The 24,251-nt window shown below is 36.3% G+C and overlaps 2 long non-coding RNA genes across 6 annotated transcripts in view; both read left to right on the top strand.

Moving 5' to 3' along the window:
• LOC308199430 overlaps positions 1-17,550 on the top strand; it is a 75,221-nt gene extending 57,671 nt beyond the window's left edge. Inside the window, exons 4-6 of one of the 5 annotated variants that reach the window (XR_013954636.1) lie at positions 1,105-2,081; positions 8,849-8,914; positions 12,379-17,550. This is a non-coding gene — a long non-coding RNA (uncharacterized lncRNA). Of the gene's footprint in view, positions 1-1,104; positions 2,082-5,038; positions 5,368-8,848; positions 8,915-12,378 lie in introns of those variants that run through there. The other 4 variants (XR_013954637.1, XR_013954638.1, XR_013954639.1 and 1 more) reach the window with 4 other exon arrangements.
• The window catches only part of LOC308199437, a 282,512-nt gene that overhangs the window by 104,878 nt on the left and 153,383 nt on the right, over positions 1-24,251 (top strand). The gene's annotated exons all lie outside the window — the stretch shown is intronic.

Raw genomic sequence — 24,251 nt, 5'->3', positions numbered from 1 at the left:
ATTTTTTTACTCACTCTGAATTTACTTATTACTGTAGCCTACTAAATGGCGATATATTAACATTGATACAGATTTTCATATGACTCTCCATTTACCATTTCCACACCTTACCATTCCTTCAAAATGTGAGAATGACTTCAAACACCTATGAAGATTATTCTACCTGTAGTACAATGCCAAAATTTTCTTAAATGTCTTCCCACATGAAAAAGGATAATGAAGTCAACCTATTATGAATGAGAGCTTGAATTTTTCTCTCACTGCATTATTTCCAGCTAAATGTTTTTGATAGATTTGATCTCGGCTGGGCAACTCACGGTAGAAAGGCAAGTTGTTTGGAAAATACCAAACAAAAGATATTTATGTTGTAGAAGCTTGGCAATTTAGGGAATGTGGAAGCTTCAGGCAAACAGGGACATTAAACATCTACACTTTGTATTTTCAAGCACTAGAAATATTTAAAAAAAAAAAAAAAAACAACATTCTACATCTGGGCAACCAGAATGGCTAGCTGTGTCTGAATTTGGTTGAAGTGGTCCTGGTTTATGCCCAGGGGGTCTTCCATCACCAGCTGCATTCATGCAGTGACCCTGAAGTCTGAGCCTTGTAGCACCTAATTGACTGAAAATCCAACCATAAAGCATTATCTTCCTACCTTATTGTGTCACAAAGTGTCACATCTGAATTATCTGAATGTAAAGGTAAGGACAAAAGAGGATTATCTGAACAAAAGAAAAGATTAAATCTCAGTCCGAGCACTGGAAAGACCGGATGAGGGTGGCACTTGGTAATTGGACATCTTTGCACTGCCTAGTGAATCAGCAAACACTCAGATGATTTGTGAGACTTTGAGTATTCAGAGGCATGACTGACAGATTCTGCAGTGAAACACCTTACTCTTTCCATAGGCAAGATAAAACTCCTGTGGTCTCACATATGTCTCCCAGTTCTACTTCTAATCCTCTTTTTGCTTTCAGATTTACAGTTCCACCCATCTCTTATTCCTCAGAGCTGGATTACAAAATGTAAATGCAAATGTAAAAGACCACATCATTCCTCTTCATATGTTTTGTTTTGTTTTGTTTTGTTTTGTTTTTTCATCAGATTTCATGGGATCACAGGATAACTCAAGCGGGAAAGGACCTCAGGAAGTCTGTCTCTATTTCACCTTCTGTTCAAAGCAGAACAGCTTTGGCATCAGGCCAAGTTGCTCAGGACTTGATCCTGTCATGTCTTGAAAACCTCCAAGGATGGAAATTGCACAACCTCTGTGTTGAGTCCTCATGGGGAAAAACCTTATACCTGGAATCCCCATGTCCTGTACCTTCAACATGGGAACCATATAATCAACCATGAATGCTGGAGGACTCCCCTGGCAGAGTCATTGCTGCCCACAGGGATGAGCAGCACAGACAAGACTTTACAGTCTTTCTACAGTAATCCGGACTCTGCTTATAAGTAACCAGCAAACTTCCCCAGACATGAAATTAGTCAGTTTATGGGCATCCATTCCCTGCAGGAGTGAATCTCCAATACCTACCAACCTGCTTATCTTCTTTCCGTGCGTATTTGATTAAGGCTCAGCTGATGTCTGCACTCAAGGAATTTGTCTTCCTCATTTTTTCCCAGCATATTAATTTGGTCTATGACTACAGATCTGGATGTGGAGAAGGAGTTGTAGATGAGTTACCAGAAATCATGTTTCCAGTCTTTCTCAGGAGTTTCCACCCACAGATCATTTGGGGATAGTTTCTAGATCCCCTCCTTTCTCACAGTATGAGTCTCTTGGGTCCACAGGGTCTCTCTGAAAACCCTGTTGATCTCCTGTTCATCCTCCCTGATGGCTACCTCTTCTTCATCTCCTTCACCTGGTGCCTCAGAACCTCCTACAAGTGAGGCCACTGCTTCCACCAGCTAATGCACCTGGAAGTACCTGTCCCTTGAGACCTGAGCTGAGTCCCTCAGGAGATCTGCCACTTTACAGAAAACATTCTGGATTAACATTCATTGTTCGATAATGATTAACTCATCAAAAAATTAATGTATTATCAAATTCCTTACAACTTCAGGTTTTCTTAACAGTCAGTATTTTCTATATTTCAGCAGTACTTTATAAATGATGTCTCATAAGAACTTTTAAACTAAATTTCATATTCCCTTTCCCTGTTATATAGACCTGCAAGCACCTAATTAACTTCTGAAATGAGGAGTTAGGACTCTTTGAAAAATATAATTCCAGTTTATATCAGGATTAGCAACATCTTTATTGCAAATATCTCAGTTCTTGATCAAATGTAATCTGAATATTTAAGTTATTAAAGCAGGCTTCTCTCTTGCTCCACTTTAGACACAGCTAAGATCTTACAAAAATAGGGAGATGTATATTTTATCCACTATTTAAACAGGATAGAATGTCATAATTTTAGTTCTACATGGAAACATAGCCACATGTTTTGTAGAACTGCCATACACTTTTGTGTGCTTAATGATGGCCTAAACCCTAAATTTTTCCTTACGGTCATTATCAGCAAAGTGATAAATTGTATTTCTATTTATTTACCTTCCTCTCTATTAATTTATCAGAAGCTTAGAGAATCTGAAGTGTGGTTTGTGGCTGTAATTTAGGTCTCCTTGTGCACAACCTGAAATTAATTTTTCCCAGAATACATTAGAGCATTACAAAATACACTATAAGATCAACAATGAAGCTAGTTTTGCACACAGTTTAAGTAATTTCCCCCAGTCAATCAAATCCTTGCATACTTGAAAGGGTGAAAGGGTAAAACTGTTCTTGAGCTTCCAAACACTAATGAAGTTATTTAGTTTTACCATTTTGTTGCAAATAAACATAATGTTAGGTCCCATTAGAGATATGTATATGACATATTTCACCTGAATACATTTACCATTTCCCCTTCTTTCCACCACAGTGATGTGAATTACTTGCTTTGTTACAAAATTAGGCATTGGTTAGGTATTGGAACTGGTTGCCCAGGGAGGTGGTGCAGTCACCATCCCTGGGGATGTTTAAGGAAAGGTTGGACGTGGTGCTTAGGGACATGGTTTAGTGAGTGACAGTGGTGGTAGGGGAACTGTTGGACCAGACGATCTTGGAGGTCTTTTCTAACCTTAATGATTCTATGATTCTGTGAAAATATATTACCCGTATATTGTTCCTCATAAGAAGAAAGTGGTTTATAGATGAAAATAAAATATAAACACCCACAAAACCTGATAAAAACTGACAAGTTGCTAAAAATATACTAGGTATGTTATACGTGGCTTTCCTTTGACTGGAATAATTGCCTAAAGTGACTTGAAAATTAAACTGATATTCACATTTTAAAGAAAAGGTACAGCATTGAAGAAGCTTCCAGGGTGGAGTGTAGCTGCACTACCTAAGCATTCCCTAGGCCTCCAGCCTTAGATGTTATTGTACTGGGGTTGTACTGGGGGAACCTGGTGTGCTGGCTCTAAGGAACAGCATGGAGCGTAAAGCGGAGTGGAGACACCGCGGCTAGGCTCTGTGACAAGAGGGGGACTTGATTGTTGTTGTGCACACCAAGACTGGTAAGCTGCACGTTTGCTACCCCAAATACTTGTCATGTTTTTGACAAAATGCTGTACTCTAGCGAACTTTGCTCATTATATCATTATAATACCAAAACACATCTCCATCCCAAAAGCTACCTGCTTCCAAGGTAAGACCATCTCTCACTGAGCATGTGCTCTGAATTTCTCAGAGCCTATACCTTTAAACAAAAGTGAGAAAACTTTTCACCAATTGTAAACAAGATATGCATGACTAGAGTCACTCAAGCTCCACCTAAAGATAGAAAATAATATAAATTGGTTTAAGAGAGAGAATGTGAGGGAAGATACCATTGTGACTTGTGGGATCAGTTGATGGGCTGAGTCTCTCTTCTCCCCCCATTGGGATGCCTCTGGGTAAGTTTTTAATACTTGGTTATACCAGGTGTCTCCGCAGAAACTTAGAAATATCTAGAGTCCTTGTGCCTTTTAGCACATTAATAGCCAGGCTGTGTTACTCATACTTGTGGCATGCTACTGTGCTTTACAGACAGTGAATTTATCGCCAGCAATCCAAAGAACCTGTGTACCTGTTGCTTTAATAAATTGCACTAGATTGCATTGAACCCAGCTGTGACAGTTTCCATTGAACGGGACCAAACTCTTTAGGTGTGACCATGGTAGTTCATGGAATGCGATTAGTGCTATGTTATTTGTGAATCGTGATAGTTCAGTACCCTGAACACAACCGGACTTATAATGGATAATTGGCTACACTCTTTAGCACAACATTGTGTTAATGAAAGCTCTGCCATTAAGGGGTATTAACAGGACAGACATTTAAGCTGTTCCTGTAATCAATTCCTCAGTTGGTAGATGATGACAATCTTATCCAATTAGAACAGTGGCAAGTGTATAATTATTGTATTTTCCAGAGGGGAAAAGAAAAAAAAAAAAGTCAGTAAATTTTAGCTAAGTATGCACAGTTCACTCACTAGTGATTTAATGCAGAGCAGAAAAGATTGACAAGATATGTGGTGGATAAATATATACAAAACAAAAAAGAATAACAAGAATTAATTCTTCTGATTTAATAAGGCACTATTTGACAAACATATTCAAAATGTTGAAATTACAAAACATTCATTCATATGGCTGAGCTTGTTTTGATATAAGACATGGACAAAGAAGTTCATAAATATATATTAATAATTATGTCCAGTGAATTGATATATGCCACTGTGAGGTCCTTTTTTATGTTCTGAAAGATCAATTAGATATGTTTATTGAACAAATTCTATTAAGAAACTGAAATGCATTGTTGAGTGACTAAGAATTTGTGGAAAAAAAAAATCCGTTGTGAAAAAGCTGTTATAGTAAGATCACTAAATCACGTTGGGGCATGTATTTTATGAGCTCTTAATGCATGAGTAAAACTGTTTCTGTTTTTGTTTCTTTGCTATTTTTTGTTGTTAGTTATCTAATAGATATTTTTCTCTGTCTGCAGCTTTCTAGTTGTTGCTGATCCTTGCTGCCTCATCAGCAAAACCGGTATTTCTGGACTGGTAAAACTAGACAAGAGGAAATGACCTTAAGTTGTGCCAGTTGGATATTGGGAAAAATTTCTTCACTGAAAAGTTTGTGAAGTACTGGAACAGCCTGCCCAGGGAAGTAGTTGAGACACCATCCCTTGAGATCTTCAAAAAACATGTAGATATAGAGCTTAGTGACATGGTTTAGTGGTGGACTTGTCAGTGCAAGGTTAAAGGCTGGAGTAGATGATCTTAGAGATCTTTTCCAACCTAAAGTATTCTAGGATTCTAGGACTCTGTTGAGACTGCTTTATTTTTTATTTTTAATGAAATATTCTAGGTAGCACAAGGTGGAAGAAAGGGAGGGAGGGTGGGAGGGGTTGGTGGGTGGGTGGCTTGTGTTTATTTGCCAAGTAGCTTATTTTCCTTTCAACAGGATTCCAGTAAATATTGTATTAGGAAAGGTGGGAGAATATTCACCAGAACATAGAAGAAAAAAAACCTTCTGCATTGCACACCAACTTAAATAGCAATAAATTTTGACCAAAAAAAAAAAAGTGAAATAAGACACTCACCCTTAGCTAATTGCAGTCACGACAGTAAAGACAGATGGCAATCTACTATGACTATAATTCACTCATTGACTCAGGAAGTCACCCCTGTTCAAAGTTTGAAGGCTGAAGGAAACTTCCAGCAGTTTCATGACATGAGTCTTCCCTTCCCTTCCCTTCCCTCCCCTTCCCCTTCCGCTTCCCTTCGCTTCTTTCCTTGCTTTTTTTTTTAATATAATTTATTTTTATTTTTTAAATATATATAAGGGAGACAAAGAATAATCCATTTGGGTAGTGTGATATTGTTCACAGTCATATTCTTTGTTAGAGAGATTGACTGCTAGTATTTTATTTCACCAATAAAAATAAATACATTTTAGTTGGGCATTCTCTTAATCTGCCTTTAGAAACAGCTTATAAGTAAACAAACAAATACATAAACTTTTCCTACAGCTCTATTACACATATTTGAATGAGCCTCTCAGCTCTTGACAATAGATAAAAATCGACTTTTGTGTTCTATGCCCCCAAAACAGTTTTCTCATAAACTTTAACCTTTTGCCTTAAAACTTCTGAATCTGAGCAAAAGAGTAACAAGTTTTTTCAGGAAGGCAGAAAAAATATAGTGTAATGACTTTGCAATTTCCAGTCTCAGCTAAACTAACCCTTGAAAAATGTTTCATTGAAATGAATAAAGCAGATTGTGAAAAACACTGACATTCAACATAGTGCTGATTAGACTGTGATAGTCAAAGTGGCCGTCAAACCAGAAGGTTGACCCTAACGAGATTAAAATAATAGTAAAAAAGCATAATATATATATATATTCTTTGAAATCTGAGAGCTCTTCCAACAGCTGAAGTGTCTCATTTACAGCACTCAGTTTCTACAGCAATAACATTCTCATTACAACAGTAGTTGACCAGACTTTAAATAAGTGCTTTTACTGAAAATATAAGGATTAATCCTTTTTGCTATTACTTTCAATCTTACTTCTTAAAGAGTCACCCATATATGACATTTATAAATGTGTGTACACTATGTATTAATTCAAACTAAGCCCTGTATTGAAGAATGCTAAGGCCCTTGAATTAAGCTATTTAATTCCCTTCCTTATCTAATTGCTGAGACTATTATTTAATGTCTCTTGTTTTTCTCTCTATTAATCTGTTTGCTTTAGTAAATTGCATTCCATTTTTCAACTCAGAAATAGTACAAATGAGAGGGAAAGCAAAGGCTTTAAACAAAGGAGTAATACATTTATTTGAAAGAACAAGTAAAAGGTGGCTGAGGAAACATCAAAATTACAGGGTACCTGTCACGAATGGCCATCTGTAAATTAGGAAAAAGCTGGAAAGGGTCAGTGGGGTGAGATGGCTACTAATAAAATGAAGAACTATCACAAGGGCCCTAAGCTGCACTTGTAGCTCCAGAGAGCATTGGACCCTATTGCCCCTGGGCAGCTCTGGCCAGGGTTGAAAGTTGCTGGGTTTAATCTTACTGGTGGACTGGAGATGACAGAGATGAACTGCTGAAGCCAGAAAGACAAAATACTGTGCTTAGGGTTTTAATTTTAAGCACAATTGCCACCATCCTTTTCATATCTTGTAACTAATAGGTATGAACAGGCACAGCTACAGAGAAAGCTCTAAAAAGCTTCTCTCTCCCTCAGTGTTATCTGCCTGGGTCATTCAGTTTGTAAATTATTGCTTGCATTTAATATGCAGTGCGATTTCTTTCTTTTCTTTCTTTTCTTTTCTTTTCTTTTTTCTTTTCTTTTCTTTTCTTTTTTTCTTTTCTTTTCTTTTCTTTTCTTTTCTTTTCTTTTCTTTTCTTTTCTTTTCTTTTCTTTTCTTTTCTTTTCTTTTCTTTTCTTTTCTTTTCTTTTCTTTTCTTTTCTTTTCTTTTCTTTTCTTTTCTTTTCTTTTCTTTTCTTTTCTTTTCTTTTCTTTTTTCTTTTCTTTTCTTTTTTCTTTTCTTTTCTTTTTTCTTTTCTTTTCTTTTCTTTTCTTTTCTTTTCTTTTCTTTTCTTTTCTTTTCTTTTCTTTTCTTTTCTTTTCTTTTCTTTTCTTTTCTTTTCTTTTCTTTTCTTTTCTTTTCTTTTCTTTTCTTTTCTTTTCTTTTCTTTTCTTTTCTTTTCTTTTCTTTTCTTTTCTTTTCTTTTCTTTTCTTTTCTTTTCTTTTCTTTTCTTTTCTTTTCTTTTCTTTTCTTTTCTTTTCTTTTCTTTTCTTTTCTTTTCTTTTCTTTTCTTTTCTTTTCTTTTCTTTTCTTTTCTTTTCTTTTCTCTTCTCTTCTCTTCTCTTCTCTTCTCTTCTCTTCTCTTCTCTTCTCTTCTCTTCTCTTCTCTTCTCTTCTCTTCTCTTCTCTTCTCTTTTCTTTTCTTTTCTTTTCTTTTCTTTTCTTTTCTTTTCTTTTCTTTTCTTTTCTTTTCTTTTCTTTTCTTTTCTTTTCTTTTCTTTTCTTTTCTTTTCTTTTCTTTTCTTTTCTTTTCTTTTCTTTTTTCCTTCTCCTAAGGACAAGCAGAGCAGAAAGGTTACATGGAATAAAAATATGGCTCCTCTTCATTCAGTAGCTTTCAGGTGTAGCTCTCATGCTGTTGATAACAGGCTGTATCTGCCCATCTCAGAAATAGGGCTGGTTGCTGACAGAGGAACTGCTGAAACCCAGCATATGCTTCAGATAGGGCAGGTAGCTCTTCCAAAAGAGGGATAAGGTGTCATGCCTGTAAATAGCTTAAATATGATGTGTTGCCTTATGTTGTGGTTTGGACTCCATACCAGTCCAAGAAGTCTATGAAAGTGCAGCAGAAGAGGTTTCTTCCCATGACACAAAAGCCTCATATGTTTGTTTGTTTGTTTTTCAAATTTTACTATAATGGTGATAGTTGTTATAAATTATTATTATTATTTTTATATAAAAAGCAATTTAGCCAAAAAACACCCCCCAAAAACAAAAAACTAAATAAGTTAATCCTTACTTTACTATAATACCAATTCCTTACTTTACTATAATACCAATGGCTTTAATGTAGTCTGTAAAGACTGATTTCAGGATTGCTTTAAGTTTGTACACAAAGAACACATTTGTGTTTGAAGTTCACGTTGTTCCCAGCATGACTAAAATATTCTGTGATATGTAAATAAAATAATTGCATCATTTCTGAAAATTAGTTCTCTTTTCCTGACTGAGCTATGTTGTTGTAATGAGATTTGCATTACTTTCTGTATTCACAGCATGCCTTTGTACTGATGACTGGATACATAGATGTTTCAACAAAGTTCTTCCTATCAGCTCAGAAAGTACGTTATATTTTTCTCATGACATCAGTCAGTGCAGGCATGTAGTATGAAGGGCAACAGGAATTACAATGATCCCTGCTTTGAATGCTAATAGATATGTGTGCTTTGGTGGTATCTGACCTTCACAGGATAAATCCACACTGTCCTTTAAAAATCCACACTTTGTCCTTTAAAAATGTCCTTAGTGTTATAATTGTCATTCTAGTTACATGAAAAAGTGGGTAAAAATATTCAAAATAAGTATACTCTTGATTTCAGATCCTTTTCACAAATCAACTACTAAGTTTTTAATTGATGTGCATCAATCTGTCATTTTTAAATGGACAGACACACTTTCTATAAACAAATAGTAGTCCGTAAATTATTCACAAGATCTTTATCACATCCATTTTCTCTGTTGCATGTCACACAAAACTTACTTGTGTACATTTTCTTAACACTGAGCTGACAACTTTACCTATAGAACTTAACTTTAGGGAACACAGAAATGAATGAACAAATAAGTCTTTTGTTTCCTTCTACCTATTGCAGAATTTTTCTTGTATTAGTCAGTGCTGTGCTCTGGGGTTAAGTATCCTTCCACGTGCTTCCACAACATATTGGCCACGGCATCAATGACAAAATTACACAAGGGCCCTTCACCAATTAGAGAAAAGAGGTAGTTTTTTGGATGCTTCTCTGGTTTTCTTACCATGTTGGTGTTGGGAAGACTGGTCCACTGACTGAGTTTGCCCCAGGTGCGTGCAGTTTGGCAGGTTTCTGCGTGAGTATCACAAGGGAAGCATTGGTTTGCCATTTGCTCTGAGGGCAAGCACAGGGAAAAAGATTCCACAAAGTGCCTGCTGTGATTTTAACCATCACAGATCATAATACTATTGAAATTCTCAAAAATAGCCTTGGGGTTCCTCCCAAGAGAGAGTTTTGTTTTCCTGATGAAAAAACAGAACCTGCTAAAATAATATTAACACACCTTTTCATCAGGGATGCTTTCTAATGCAAATGGGTGGCATTTTTCCTGCCACCAAAAAGACTATCTTTGGGGACCAAGTGTGGCCACTTTTGTCCTCCCCATCTGATTCTGCTATGATGACCTATTAGTGCTCCCATATGTACCTGATATTAAAATCCAGTCTCTTCAGGTGGTCCATAATTTTTCGTGCCATGTGATTCAAACACTCAAATATGGCATCTACAAAAGAGTTTCTGTATTTTTATGGTGATATTGCATATAACCAAGGAAAATATATCAGCTAAAATTGAAAGCTTACAGCAATTCATCAGTAACTGCAGAACTATCCAAAAAGCAGGTTTCTGCTTAGTATTCAATATCTTGCAACACATGGCAATTTTGAATATTTTTCTTTTCGGCCATATTCATAAGCCATTGACTAGAGGTGGCCAAATACCTCCACTTCCTCTGGCGACAGCTACTGGGACTAACATGCTACCATGTTAGTTTTAAGGTTTATAAAGAGGTGTGTTTCTGTGCAGATGCTAAGTGGTAATATATTGAAAGGGATATATAGTGACTTACCTTTGCATTGTTGTCACCCACTTCCACATGGACTGTCCAACAAATCACCATGATCATCTCATTCCTGATTCCATAATATGTAAGTCTTTCTCAGAATTTTTACATCTTGTAGACAATAATAACAGAGTTCTTCTGCAGATCAAAAAATCCTCTTAAAATTAGTTGTGCGCCACACAAAGAATTAATTTTTCTCCTTAAGCATTGTGCTGTCCATTCTAAAATATTCAGGGTGTGGGACAAAATTTTGCTTTTCAGTAGCATTAGAAATAGAGAAATTAATCATCATCAGAGTATGAACGATGCGGGAATGGTGGCATAGTGCAATCTCTACTTTCTTGGTCTCTCTCCAAGCATTCCATTACATTCAAAACTTTCTGTTTGTATAAGTCTCAGTAGACCTAGGCTTTACTTTAAAGAGGTAAGCTGTTTGCCTTTTGATCAAATTATGATCTCTACATTCATCAGAGATAACAAACTTATCTTGTAGCCATAAATAATCTTTTACATGTAGAAAACTACATTCACGTGAAAGATTTTGTTTTAGGATCTCACTTGACTCACTGAGGTCTTAAAAGTAATTCAAACTTTTTTTTTTTTTTTTAACATTCTATACTATACAGAGGCAGTAAACCTTTTGCTGTAGGCAATGTAATTACAGAAAAGACAAGCCTGGTACACTTTATACTAAACTGTACAATTTGTTTGCAAATTGAAAACTGTATGAAATAAAGTTAGAAACTTGTTGAATATCTGAAAAGTAGAACTACACTGTTTCTTTAAATTCAGTTAACTCATTGAAGAAATACTCAGCTATTGACTGAATTTATTGGAGTGACAGAGAAGGGCTTTGTTACTGTTGAATTCACTTAAGTGAATGCACAATGAGATTCTTCAAATTAGTGGAAAGTTTTTGGACAGCTAATATCTCAAAAAGCCTATTATCTGTATTGATTACAACACTACAGAATGTTATAAAATTAATTATATTCTTCATACCTTAAAAAATGATTCCCTCATTTAGAAATATAATTACCTAATGTTGAAGTGTTTTTTTCTTGTTGGTTTTTTGTTTGTTTGGTTTAGCAGTGTATAATAACTTAGTTCTCCAGGCTTCATTTCTCTTGCCTCCTTCCTCTCCTTGTAAATATTGTTTCATATTTTAGGTAACATTTTTTTTTCTTTTCTTTTTTAAATACCAACATTTTATTCCAGGTGTTTGATGTTATTATATACAATGGACAGATTGACTCTAAAATAGCATCCTGGCTAATAAAACAAGAAACCACCAAATGATTATGGATTGCTCTGTAACATAGTAGGATAGTATGAATAGTGTCCTTCTCAAAATTTGAAAGCAGGACAAGGTTTTATTTAGGAACAAAAAATATGATTAATCTCCTAAAAAGGTAATTCCAAAGGACTCAGTTAGTAAAATCAAAACCCTGAAGATCTTTTTCATTTTTTTCCAAGAAAACTTTTTCCAATGATTTTTGTTTCAATTATTTATTTTTTTTTCAAGAAACACAAATATTGTTCCCATACATAGAGCCAAAATAAAAACACTGGGCTTGTCCTGATATGAACCATAATTTATATTTGCAATTACAGCACATAGGTAGAGAAATAATTGCTAAACATCAAGTATATTGTACGGCATCCATCTTTGTGGACAAGTTAGTTATCCAAATTACGGCAATCCTGCCATCTTGTTTATGCATTTGTACTTCCTCATCCAGGTATAAATCCTTGACGCAACAAAGATTGAGAAATACTGAACAAAGAATGTGTTTTGTTACTGTTATTTCTCCTGTAGAAACTATTCTATTTCCTTGATGGTATCACAGATCATCATTCTCCAGAGCTATTAATCTGACGTGTATTGACATTGTGTGATTGCAAAAGATGCTATTTATTTTCTGTTGCCTTACAGCTCTTACAGAAAAGAAATACTGTGATTCCTCAAGACTTAAGAAGAAAGTAGAAAGAGAGGAAAATGATAAAGTATGATAATTCAAGTGCAAGGAGATCAGATCCTAATACTCAAGACTGTTTGGGCTCTAAAACTACATATTTATTTATTTATTTATTTCCAGGTTTAGCTTAAAATTGGAATTTGGATGACTGGATTGAAGATAGTTTATTAGACATGGTGCTACTTTATTCCAAAACATTTTGTTTTTAAATAAAATACATAACTAAAAATTGCTTAGTCAGTAAAATAAATGAGTGGAACATGTCACTGGCTTTGCAGTCCCCTAATTGTATAAGCAATTATCTAAAATAAATCTGTAAAATGAAAAAACGGTTGGTTATTACATAGACTCAATATGTCAAAACAAATAGCATAAATTTTTGTCTCAGAGTAGGATTTTTTATCATAAAATCCTTTAAATCCATCATGACAATGTATATAGATGTAAGGTTAGATATACTGATGATTACTTTCACAACCACAGTATCTAAATATGTCTAATATATAAAACAATGTTTTAATACAAGAACTATTACACCTGTAGAACTCTTTATCTGAGTACTTGTGAAATTCTATTTCATTTTCAGAAATAACTCAATTTCTTGTATCAGCGTTATTGAGTATCAGTGTTATTGAGAAAACAAGAGCTCTTTATCCATTTAGCACATCCATATAGTCAAAAATACAGCATATCGTTTATAAATGGAAGAACAAGTGATGAATTTTGACAATTGTGAATTTGCATAAGAAATTTTGCTTGATCTTTATTTCACATTCTTGATTTACTACTTGAAATAGGCTGGCCATTTGAAGATATGATTTTTTTAATTGTGCATTCAAAGATTAAAAAAAAAAAAAAGACAATGACAGCATACAAAATCTGAAGCCTGTTATAGTCTGAAACAATGTGAAGGATGAGTTGCCAGGAGTTGGACTCGATGATCCTTGTGGGTCCCTTCCAACTCAGGATATTCTATGATTCTATGGATGTAGTCATGGCACCAAGACTGTCAGGTTTTAAGAAGAGTTTGGACTGTACTCTTCGTTACAAGGTCTGAATTTTTGGGTAGAACTGTGTGGTGCCAGGAATTGGACTTGATGATCCTTGTGGGTCCTTTCCAACTCAGGATATTCTATGATTCTATGATTCTGGGAGGTGCTATATCTACATGTATAAATTAAGACTTATTAAGCACCATGAGCTAAAAAAAAAAAAAAAAAAAAAAAAAAAGACATAGGTTTCCAAACTGAGGGATAATTTCCAAACTATGGGTATTGGAACTGACTTAAAACAGGTAACAGAAACATTTTAAAAAACTCAAAGTTTCTCCAGGAGTTTCTAAATAAAGTCACAGACCACATATGGACTATTCCTATTTTATGATGGTTATATAGTTTTATAAGCCTCAAATGGTGCTACAAACTTTGTCAATGGGATTTTTAAATAAAGTTGTGTACAAAGTGAGGAACAAAGGCTATACAAATTACTACCATTAAGAACTCAGAAGACATTCTTATTTAGGAAAAGGCAGTTCAATCATCTCTGCTCTTCCTTGGTAGATTTTTTAGTAAATGGACTTTCTCTTCAATCAAACATACAGACGTAGGCATCTGGTTCAGACAAGAACACCAAGAACTGGTCTTTTTGCAGGAATTTTACAGGCAGAATGGTCTTGGTAGCAATGTTCAGATTTTTTTTTTTTTTTAGGAGAATTATATCTAAAATTTAAATTATCCTCAACTCCACATCATATGGTGTTATGCTATCTGACTAAAAATCACTTAAAATAAGCACAAAGGGCAAGCAAGGATCAGAGAAATTAAAGTAGATGGAGGAAAGGGGTTCTTTGGATATGGCAGCAGCAGTCCTGGAGACCTCTGGATACCAAAGTCCACTAGGTTTATCTTCTTGGGGCATAGCCAAATCTGAATCTGCCAAATAAGTGAAAATAAGATGTGTTGGTAACTTTGCCTTTGGAAGCTGCAGTACTTTAGGGCTAAAGATCACCTAAGTAAGAATTTAGGGGTGTCACTTTGAAATGCATCTGAAAACCCAGCTTTAGGAGAGTTTGATTTTTCTTGGCCTTTTCAGTAACCTTCTGCAAAGTTACTAGCCAGGCTCTCCCAAATGAATCTCCCACTGCAGTAAACTGAAGATTGTCTCTACGTAGTGTAGAACAAATTCTGTACTGTTGTGAGGTATATTTCGGTAAGGTTGTAACATGAGTCTCTAAAGGAAATGAAGGAAAGGATATATTCTGTGTACTAAAGGAATATAAATTTGTAAACATGTTCACATAATTAAACCTCACCCTTTTGCTTGTCAAAGTTCAGGGAACCTTGTAACTTTTTATCTATATTTCACAAAAATTAGTGGACATCCTGAATCATCATTCCAGGGCATGGTACAAGTCTTCCTTATCTCAAGCAAGAAATTTCCTTTGAGAAATGCTCAGTCCACTGGACCATATAAACAGACTTTTAGCTTTGGAAGCATATTGTTGAAGATTTGTTCCTGGAAAATTTAAATCTTAATTTCACACTGACATTTTTCCTCTCCTGTGCTTCTGGGACAATAAACCAAGCTCATGATATCCATCCCACTGATGTAAATTTGCAGTATAGTTGAAGTCACTGGGAATACTTTCCTGTAGCAGAAATAAGTATGTTATCAACATCTTAGTAACTTAGACTGCTTTGTCTTTGGGGAAACTTTTTCAGCTAATCATTAAATCAGCAACCTACATGTGATTTAAAACATGCTTTTCTGTTATGGTTCGTGTCTGGGTGGTGGTGTCCCTCAGGGGTCGGTCTCAGGACTAGTACTCTTCAGCATCTTTATCAATGACATAGACAACAGAATCAAGTGCACCCTCAGCAAGTTTGCAGATGACACCAAGCTGAGTGGTGCAGTTGATTCAATAGAGGGAAGGGATGCTATCCAGAGGGACCTGGACAGGCTGGAGAAGTGGGCCCATGAGAAACTAATGAGGTTCAACAAGGCCAAGTTCAAGGTGTTGCACTTGGGCTGGGCAGTCCTAGGTATTTATATAGACTGGATGAAGAACTTGAGAGCAGCCCTGCGGAGAAGGGCTTGGGGGTCCTGATGGACGAGAAGTTGGACATAAGCCAGCAGTGCGCGCTTGCAGGCCGGAAGGCCAACTGTGTCCTGGGCTGCATTAAAAAAGAGATGGCCGGGAGGGAGAGGGAGGTGATTGTCCCCCTCTACTCTGCTCTTGTGAGACCCCATCTGGAATACTGCGTGCAGGCCTGGGGCCCCTAGCACAGGAAGGATGTGGTGCTCTTGGAATGGGTCCAGAGGAGGGCCATTAAGATGATCAGAGGGCTGGAACACCTCTCCTATGAAGAAAGGTCAAGGGAACTGGGCTTATTTAGTTTGGAGAAGAGAAGGCTCCGGGGAGACCTCGTTGCAGCCTTCCAGTACTTGAAGGGAGTGTATAATCAGAAGGGGGAACACTTGTTTACATGTGTTGGTAGTGATAGGACAAGGAGGAATGGTTTTAAACTAAGACGGGAAATTTCGGTTAGATATTAGGAGAAGGTTTTTCACTCAGAGGGTGGTGAGGCAGTGGAACAGGTTGCTGAGAGAGGTTGTGGATGCCCCATCCCTGGAGGCATTCAAGGCCAGGCTGGATGCGGCTCTGGTCAGCCTGCTCTAGTGGTTGGCAACCCTGTCCAGAGCAGGGGGCTTGAAACTAGATGATCTTTAAGGTCCTTTTCAACCCAGGCCATTCTATGTCAGTTGATACAGTCTCTCATTTGGATGGCATTAAGGAAAAAGGCAATCCTATTCATTGAGCTGCAAACTAATGACTTCACATTTGAAAAGCAAAATATAGTGCTGAAGGTGACAGGAACTGGTCTTCAACATCCCATAATCTGAAACATTGCACAAAATAAATATACTATATAGGATAGAAGATGATGGGAATAAAAGCCGCCTTCTTTTAAATATTTGATGGAAAAAAATAATACAAATAAATAAATCCCTGTTTTGTGTACACCAAATAGTCCTGTCAATGACATATCATATATTCTAGCTGCTGCCACATATGAGTTTATTTCATCATGATGCAACTTTGTACTGCCTTCTTCTGGGTAGCCCATGGCACTGACCCTTCTAAGACTTTCTTCCCTCTTTGCAAGCTTTACACTCATTTGGTACAGCAACCACACTAGCCTATATGTTCCCTATACTCTCTGAAAGGAATAAATAAATAAATAAATAAATAAATGAAACAAAGCATGGTTTTAAACTTTTGAAAACTTTCAAGCTGTTTCTTCTCACCTTGTTTTATCAAAAATATATCAAAAGATTTGCTAATCTTGTAGGTTTATGTTCTCAAGCATCTATTCCTTGGGTTTATTTGCAACTGACCATATTAATATTGATTAGCAAGAATTATAAATATTTATTTTTCTTTTTATTGCAGAAACACCAGAAGTTTCAACCCTGGCCTGAAAGTGATTCTCTTAGTAGACTTATGAAAAATAAATTAATTTTAAGAATGTAAAATATGAGCTTGGTAATTCAAAAATCTTTTTTTTTTTTTTTCCTGGTAATCATAAATATTTCTTTAACTTAAGCCTGTGCATTCATATCAAGAAAGTCTATATTATTTTGATGGAAATTCTTCCACATACATAAGGAGAGCCCATATAGTTATTACCTAGTTGCAAACTTTAGACTGTACCATATTTATTAAGTTCATAGCCAGGCCTTTCCTCTAGTCTTAGTGACAAAGGGTGGTTACTTTGCTTGTACACAGCAGTATGCTTTCAGATGGATAAAATGACTCAAATCCTTTCTCTTTTCTTTTTCTTTTCTTCTTTTCTCTTTTCTTTTCTTTTCTTTTCTTTTCTTTTCTTTTCTTTTCTTTTCTTTTCTTTTCTTTTCTTTTCTTTTCTTTTCTTTTCTTTTCTTTTCTTTTCTTTTCTTTTCTTTTCTTTTCTTTTCTTTTCTTTTCTTTTCTTTTCTTTTCTTTTCTTTTATCTCTTCTCTTCTCTTCTCTTCTCTTCTCTTCTCTTCTCTTCTCTTCTCTTCTCTTCTCTTCTCTTCTCTTCTCTTTTCTTTTCTTTTCTTTTCTTTTCTTTTCTTTTTTCTATTCTTTTCTTTGAGAAATAAATAAAAAGCAGAAGTAAATAACAAGTAGATTAATTCCTGGTTTGACTCACTTTACTCCTGAGTTCCTTTGTTCCTTGGTTTAATAAAAATAAATAAAAAAAAATAAAATGGTAGTATATATAAGAGTTAGTGGTCAAAAGGAAAAAAAATCCAAGGTTGAAAGTATAGGGAACTTACTTTTCAACAGCTACAACATGCAGAGGTGTCAGAGCTGTGCCAGCAATGAAAGAATTTGTGTAATGAAAATTTTCCCCAGGTATCCCAGAATGTCACTTGTGATTTCCACTGAAGATTACCCATCAGTTAGCAGAAATTTGCTTTTTAATTGGCCTGTATTGCACCTGCCATATTCTGGCTCCCCAGTCTCTGAAGCATTGGCAAAAGAGGGAAGGTGGATATCTGGTGGGATTTAATCTTAATATATTACAGGAAGGGCATGCACAGCAACAATTAATGTTTAAAAGACAAAAATTATGTGCACTAGCACGAACTGATGAGGAAGAGGCAATGGGACCTGGGGAGTAACTAATGAACAAGATTAATTAGCCGCAGCAGAAAGATCTAAAGCTCTGGTGAACTCAGAGGAAAGCTTTAATTTTGTTGACTTTTGTGGGTCCTGGGAACAGCCCAAGGAGGCCAGAAGTAGTAAATCTAGCCTAAAGGCTACATTTAGCTAGTTTTATTTAAAAAAAAAAAAAAAGTATTGTGTGCAACGCAGGAGGCTGACAAGCATGTGGAATGGCAGCACTGGCTAGCAGTATGACTCAATGCACTCTGACTGTAACTATGTTCATCGTTCATGAACACCAGTTGTTCATGGTGGCACTGCTCTTGTTTGTTTGCTTTCAGGGAGTAAAAGAAAGAAATAATTAAAATGAGAAACAGGGTGTTTTCATCTAGACTTGCAATGATGTAGAGGCTCTGACTCTCATCAGGCCTGGTATGCTGCGGAGTGTACAGACATACAGGAAGAGGTATTTTCTACTTTGAGAGGCTTAAATTGACCAAAGAAAAACAAAGGTGAAGAGGAAACTGTGACAGAAGAACAGGGACATGTCAAACTGCTGGAGCTCAGAAGGAGGCTTCCAGGAGTCCAGGTTGTGCTTTAAGCCATCAGGCAGCTCCACACCACTCAGCTGTTCACTCACTGCCCCCAGTGGGATGGGGGAGAGAATTAGGAAAAGGTAAAACTCATGGCTTGAGATAAAGACAGTTTAATAAGACAGAAAAGGAAGGGAAAATTATTATTATTAATAATAATAATAATAACAACAACAACAACAACAAAACAACAATAACAACAATAACAATAATAATAATATACAAAAGAAGTGATGCACAATGCTATTTCTTGCCACTTGCTGACTGATGCTCAGCCAGTCCCTAAGCAGCAGCCATGTCTTTGGCTAACTGCTCCCATATTAATTGCTCAGCATGATGTCATATGATATGAAATATCCCGTTGTCCAGTCTGGGTAAGTTGTCCTGGTTCTGTCCCCTCACTGCTTCTTGTGCAGCCTCAGCCTGCCACTGGGTAGGTGGTGTAGGTGAGTACCTGGCAGGGTGGTGTGAGAAGCTGAAAAGTCCTTGACTTAGTGTAAGCACTGCTCTGCAACAACTAAAACATCAATGTGCTATCAGCATTATTTTTCTCCTAAATCCAAAACATGGCATCATAGCAGCATCTGTGAAGAAGCTGAACAAAACCAAAACCAGGACACAGTTGCAGGTTACTGTTCCAGCTGCAGGATACTGCAGGTCACTGTTTCCCATATCAGAAAGGGCATAATGCAGCTGACTCCACATTCATGGGTGCTACCTGACATGCTGGTTTTCTGCAAGGTCAACCAAAGTCAAGGCAAGCAGGTTGGTACTTTGATGTCTTCTAGCAGCAGGGATGGATGAGAGTAGAGAAGGTGACAGTGGCCCTGGACCTGGGTAGAGGTGAATATGTGTCAAATATTTCCCAAATAAACAATACAGCCTCAGAGGACAATTTTGCACACTGGTTGCACTGGTTGTTTCTTACATCTACAAGTGACATTGCAATGTCCTAACAAGGGAACTACTAATAAAACTGAGTTTGTTCCGTAAGTGATGGAAGTTACTAACATCTTGCTTCTGCCTCATAGGTGGACAGATGAAGGCAGAGCACACTGCTTCCTCTGTAGTCCAAAGAAAGCTAATATTGTACAAGAAGATATTCTGAAGGCTGGAAAATACTTCCACTGTTAATTATTATTTATTACTTATAGGATGACTGGTAACTGCTAAAGCTATAATTAAACAGATATATTATCATACCAAAATACTGTTAAATCTTATACCAAGGGACATGATATGTAATGTGGTTGTTCTTGCTCCTCTACTGAAGCTGAACATTGCTGTTCCATCCAGCATTATCTAAACTAAATATTTTAGTTAAATCTTGCCTTACTTATTGACTTCAGTAAAACAGTTTTCCTATAGATCTTGAGTAAAGCTCATCAGTACATTCAGGTTCTTCATCCTCTGTTTAATCTATATGTATATGAATGAGAGGTGGGCCTGTGCGAACCTCATGAGTTTCAACAAGGCCAAGTGAAAGGTCCTGCATCTGCTCCAGAGCAATCCTAAGCACACGTACAGGCTGGGCAGAGAATGGATTGAAAGCAGCCCTGAGGAGAAGGACTTGAGGGTGTTGGTAGACGAGAAGGTCAACACAAGCTGGCAAAACTTACTTATTCCCCATTTTCCTGTTGGACTCCTTCACTGATCTCAGTATTTGAATGGATTTGTTTTTTTTTTATTTATTTGTTTCCCATAAGCAAGTGTCAAATTCATTTGGATTTCTTCAGAGCAATAAAAATTAAACTTCAAGTGTGGAAGTTCATTAGAATCTGCTCAGGCCATATGTCAGTTTTATTTGTACGTTCACACTACTTCTTTTTCTCCCTCTGTTTCAGAACAGTTGAATTCTGTTTGCTCAAATTACTGGATAACTCTATGAGAATATATGTTGGGAAGCTTTGCTTCCAAACTGTGCAGCTTTCTGGCAGCACTGCTGGCTAAAAGAACATACAACTTGGCTGAAAACCACTCCCAGATGTTAGGGCTCCAGAGAGATATGTCATGCAGATGGCACCATCATTACAGATACTAAACTGTAATGTCTGTATCTCATTTTAATAAAACTAGGGGAATGCAGGAGATCCAGAAATGGCAAGGCTTATCAGAGTTGGGTTTCTAAGGTCACTCTCAATCCAAATTAAATAACTATTTTTCTTTGAAATTAAAATTGAAAAAAAATGAATTCTGGGAAATGTGGGCATTGTTCTTAGAAGACACACATACTATTTTAAGCTACTTTAAACTTGTGGAAAAAAATATATATATTTCCACCTCTTTTGTTGAGGATTTTTCTAAAACTTACTGGATCTCTTTACAGTGGAGTTTCACAACCAGCTTAAGTTGATGGATTCTGTGATGCTGTGCATGGGCAGCTTCTCTTCTTCCCCAGCACATCACTCCCTTGGCTGTGTCCTCTTGCTCGTTTCCTTGGGGTTGTTAAAACATCCATGCAGATAAGTAGTGCATTGCATGAGTTGGCTGAAAGCATATTTTCCCACCAGGGTTAAATTTCAATCAAGTCAATGAATGGATCTGCTTCACCGGAGGCAAATAAGTATGAGATGGCAGTGGGGAGAGATGGCTGTGGGCAGAGGGGAGGTGGGATTGCCCCCAGATTTCATGTGATCCTACACTCTTTTACACTGATCGTGCTTTTATCACTTCTTCTTCCTCCTCCTCCTCCCCCTCTCCATGATGTCTGTTACCCCAGCATGTAGCTTTTCATTGAGTTTATATTTTTATTTATTTATATTTTTATTTATTTATTGGTTTATTTGCTGGACAAATAAAACTATCTAGCAAACTTATTCAAAATAAAGATATTCAGATAGTAGCTGTATAAGCATGTATATTTGAAATTTTATCTTTGCAGTTCTGAGTTGTAATATCTGTGATATATTACTGTTCTTTATACCAGTATTACTGTTCTTTATATTACTGTTCATTATAACAGATTGTCTATTATAGAGGTAAAATTTAATAAGGGCATGTACATTAATATTATAGCATAATTTCCTGACTGCCAGACAGGAGATATTTTGACTGTTAAACTATGTTTGATATGTTAATATATGATATGAGTACCAAGTGGGGCTCTATTAACATCACTTACTTAAACATTTTCCAATTTTCTTATTAAGTCAGAGTGGGGTAAAAAAGGTACTTGGTTCAGAGTGAAAAAACTAGGAGCTGTTTGATACACTTTCATAGCAGCACAGTCGTTACAGTTAGTAGCTATATATGTGAAAATCAAGCAGGAGAACACATTTTGTTAATGCTATAAGTACTAGCAGAGATGAGTCCACGCACAGCAGCTTTCTAGTTAACAGAAAAAAAAAAAAAAAAGAAAGAAAAATAATTGTCCTTGTGCACTTGTTCAGCTGTCAGAGTAATCATTTAGAAATGGATGGGCTCTATGAGGCAACTACTACACCTTGCCTCTTGAATTTACATTTCCAAGGTTATCTACACATTTCCTTTTTCGGTAACATGTACAACATGCTGTCTAGAGGAACTGTAAAAGGTTTAGGAAAATTGGGAACCATTGCAGTTGCATAGATCAACAGCCCTAGAGGCAAAGTCCACCTCTGTGAGAGACCTTCATTTTGACTAGGGGCAAATTGTTTCTCTTCTTCATCTGGTTGCATGTATTTTGCTGTTATATCACTTTAAAACTGTTTTGGTTAGGAGCTCTTGTTTTGTGTTGAGAAAACAGATATGATGAATCTATGAGCCTGTATTCCTTTATAGGGTTTGAGGTAATGCCAACAAGCAAATACAAATATAAATAAAAATATAAACCATTCACATGTAAGTGTAAATATAACTATGTTTATATAAACACAAAAAATCACAGCGCTTTTTTTTTTTTTTTTTTTTTTTTTACAGGTCCAGATTAGGGCAGGTTCTTGCTTATAGATCTACAGGCTAACCAGCTAAACGGCAGTGGTATCTACTCTCTACTCCAACGGAGAGTGAGTACTGCAAAGCCCAAAAGGACAAAAAGGAAACTTTTAAATAAGTTTTTGCTATGCCTGAATACTAGGTAAATTGGTGGCTGTATGTAATCTCTATCTTTGTATTACTTATTGTATGTATAACAGCCAAAATAAAAAAGTAAGATATAATTAAGATATAGCCCAATCTGGATACAGTCTATCCTCAGAAGCATTCAAGTCTAGGAACTGAGCATGTGACCAATGGTAACACGGAACTACATGAAACTAGAGATTTGCTTTTGTTGATCAAATGTGACATTTCAACTAATTACAATTGTTCTACTTTTGGTGCAAAAACTGGTAATGTCAGAAACAGAGCACAAGATGCTGTTAAAAATCAAAAAGGCAGATGAATTTGCCTTCTATCCATGGTAAATATTAAAGTAATTATTAAATAATCATTTCCCTTTTTGCTCTGTGAAATGTTTGGAGATACCCTGAAAACAACTAAGCAAAACAAAACTCTGTTCATGTTTCATTTATAGTAACAATATAGCATGCTATATCTGCTGGTGTCACTCAAACTTACATCACTAAAATCAGTGAGAAAGATTTTTTATTTTTTTTTAATCTGAAGATCTCATCCTGGTTTAGCTGCAGTATTAGGAGACACACTTCAACCACAAATACATTCCAGATATTTAAGACCAATGAGGGCATGAGCACTTGAAAAGGGCAGCTAAATCGGGTGTTTATTTTAGGAATACTTTAGGGATTTTCAGCTCAGAGTCCTCAGCTGTTCTGTCTTGGGCAATAAAGCAAACACAGAGGACTTTGAATAATTCTGTCCTGTAGGTTGCACATGATTTATGAACAGAGGGTTTAATTTTGCAAAACAGTTAAGACCAGGAATGTTAATTCAGTAATGTTAAGGTGATGGGATGGGTGGAAGGTATCAATGAAATAAAATGCAAGGAATAAACGGTTCTGAATTATATGTATTGAGGAATTGCTGTGAATCCAAAGATATACAATTGCAGATTTGAATGCTGTGCGTCAGCAAGGGAAGGGAAGATGCAACAAACAGCAGGAAAAGAAAAAAAAAGCAAACAACAACAACAAAACACAACTGGCAAATATATCAATTCTTCATGATGCTAAGACTACGAGGATTCAAATAGCTGATACAATAGTAATTTTGAGAGCTATGCACACTACAATTTATCCTATTCCCTTCAATTCCTATGACCTCCTTCCTCTTCACATATTACCTCCTTCATAAGGAAAGGAGGTGTGAGGAATTCCTTCATAAGGACAAAATCCATCATCAATACTCAGACTTTCAGATGATGAAGTTAACTGAGTGCATAAGGCTCACAACCATCCTCTTTTTCTAGTTTTCAGTATCTCTAAATAGTCTCTAATTTGTAGAGAGATGGAATTGATGGATGGACTATTTGGTGGATAAGGAAATGTCTGGGTGGCGATACCCAGAGAGTTGCAGTCAATGGCTCAAATGTCCATGTGGAGATCAGCGGTGTCTCTCAGAGGTCTGCAATGGGACCAGTAACGTTTGCTATCTTTATTAATGACATAGACAAGGCAAGAGAGGGGATTGTCCCCCTCTCCTCTGCTCT

The sequence above is a fragment of the Anser brachyrhynchus genome (assembly GCF_964034855.1).
Source record: "Anser brachyrhynchus genome assembly, chromosome: 8".
NCBI classification, from domain to species: Eukaryota; Metazoa; Chordata; class Aves; order Anseriformes; family Anatidae; genus Anser; species Anser brachyrhynchus.
This window is presented reverse-complemented; position numbering and strand designations above follow the sequence as displayed.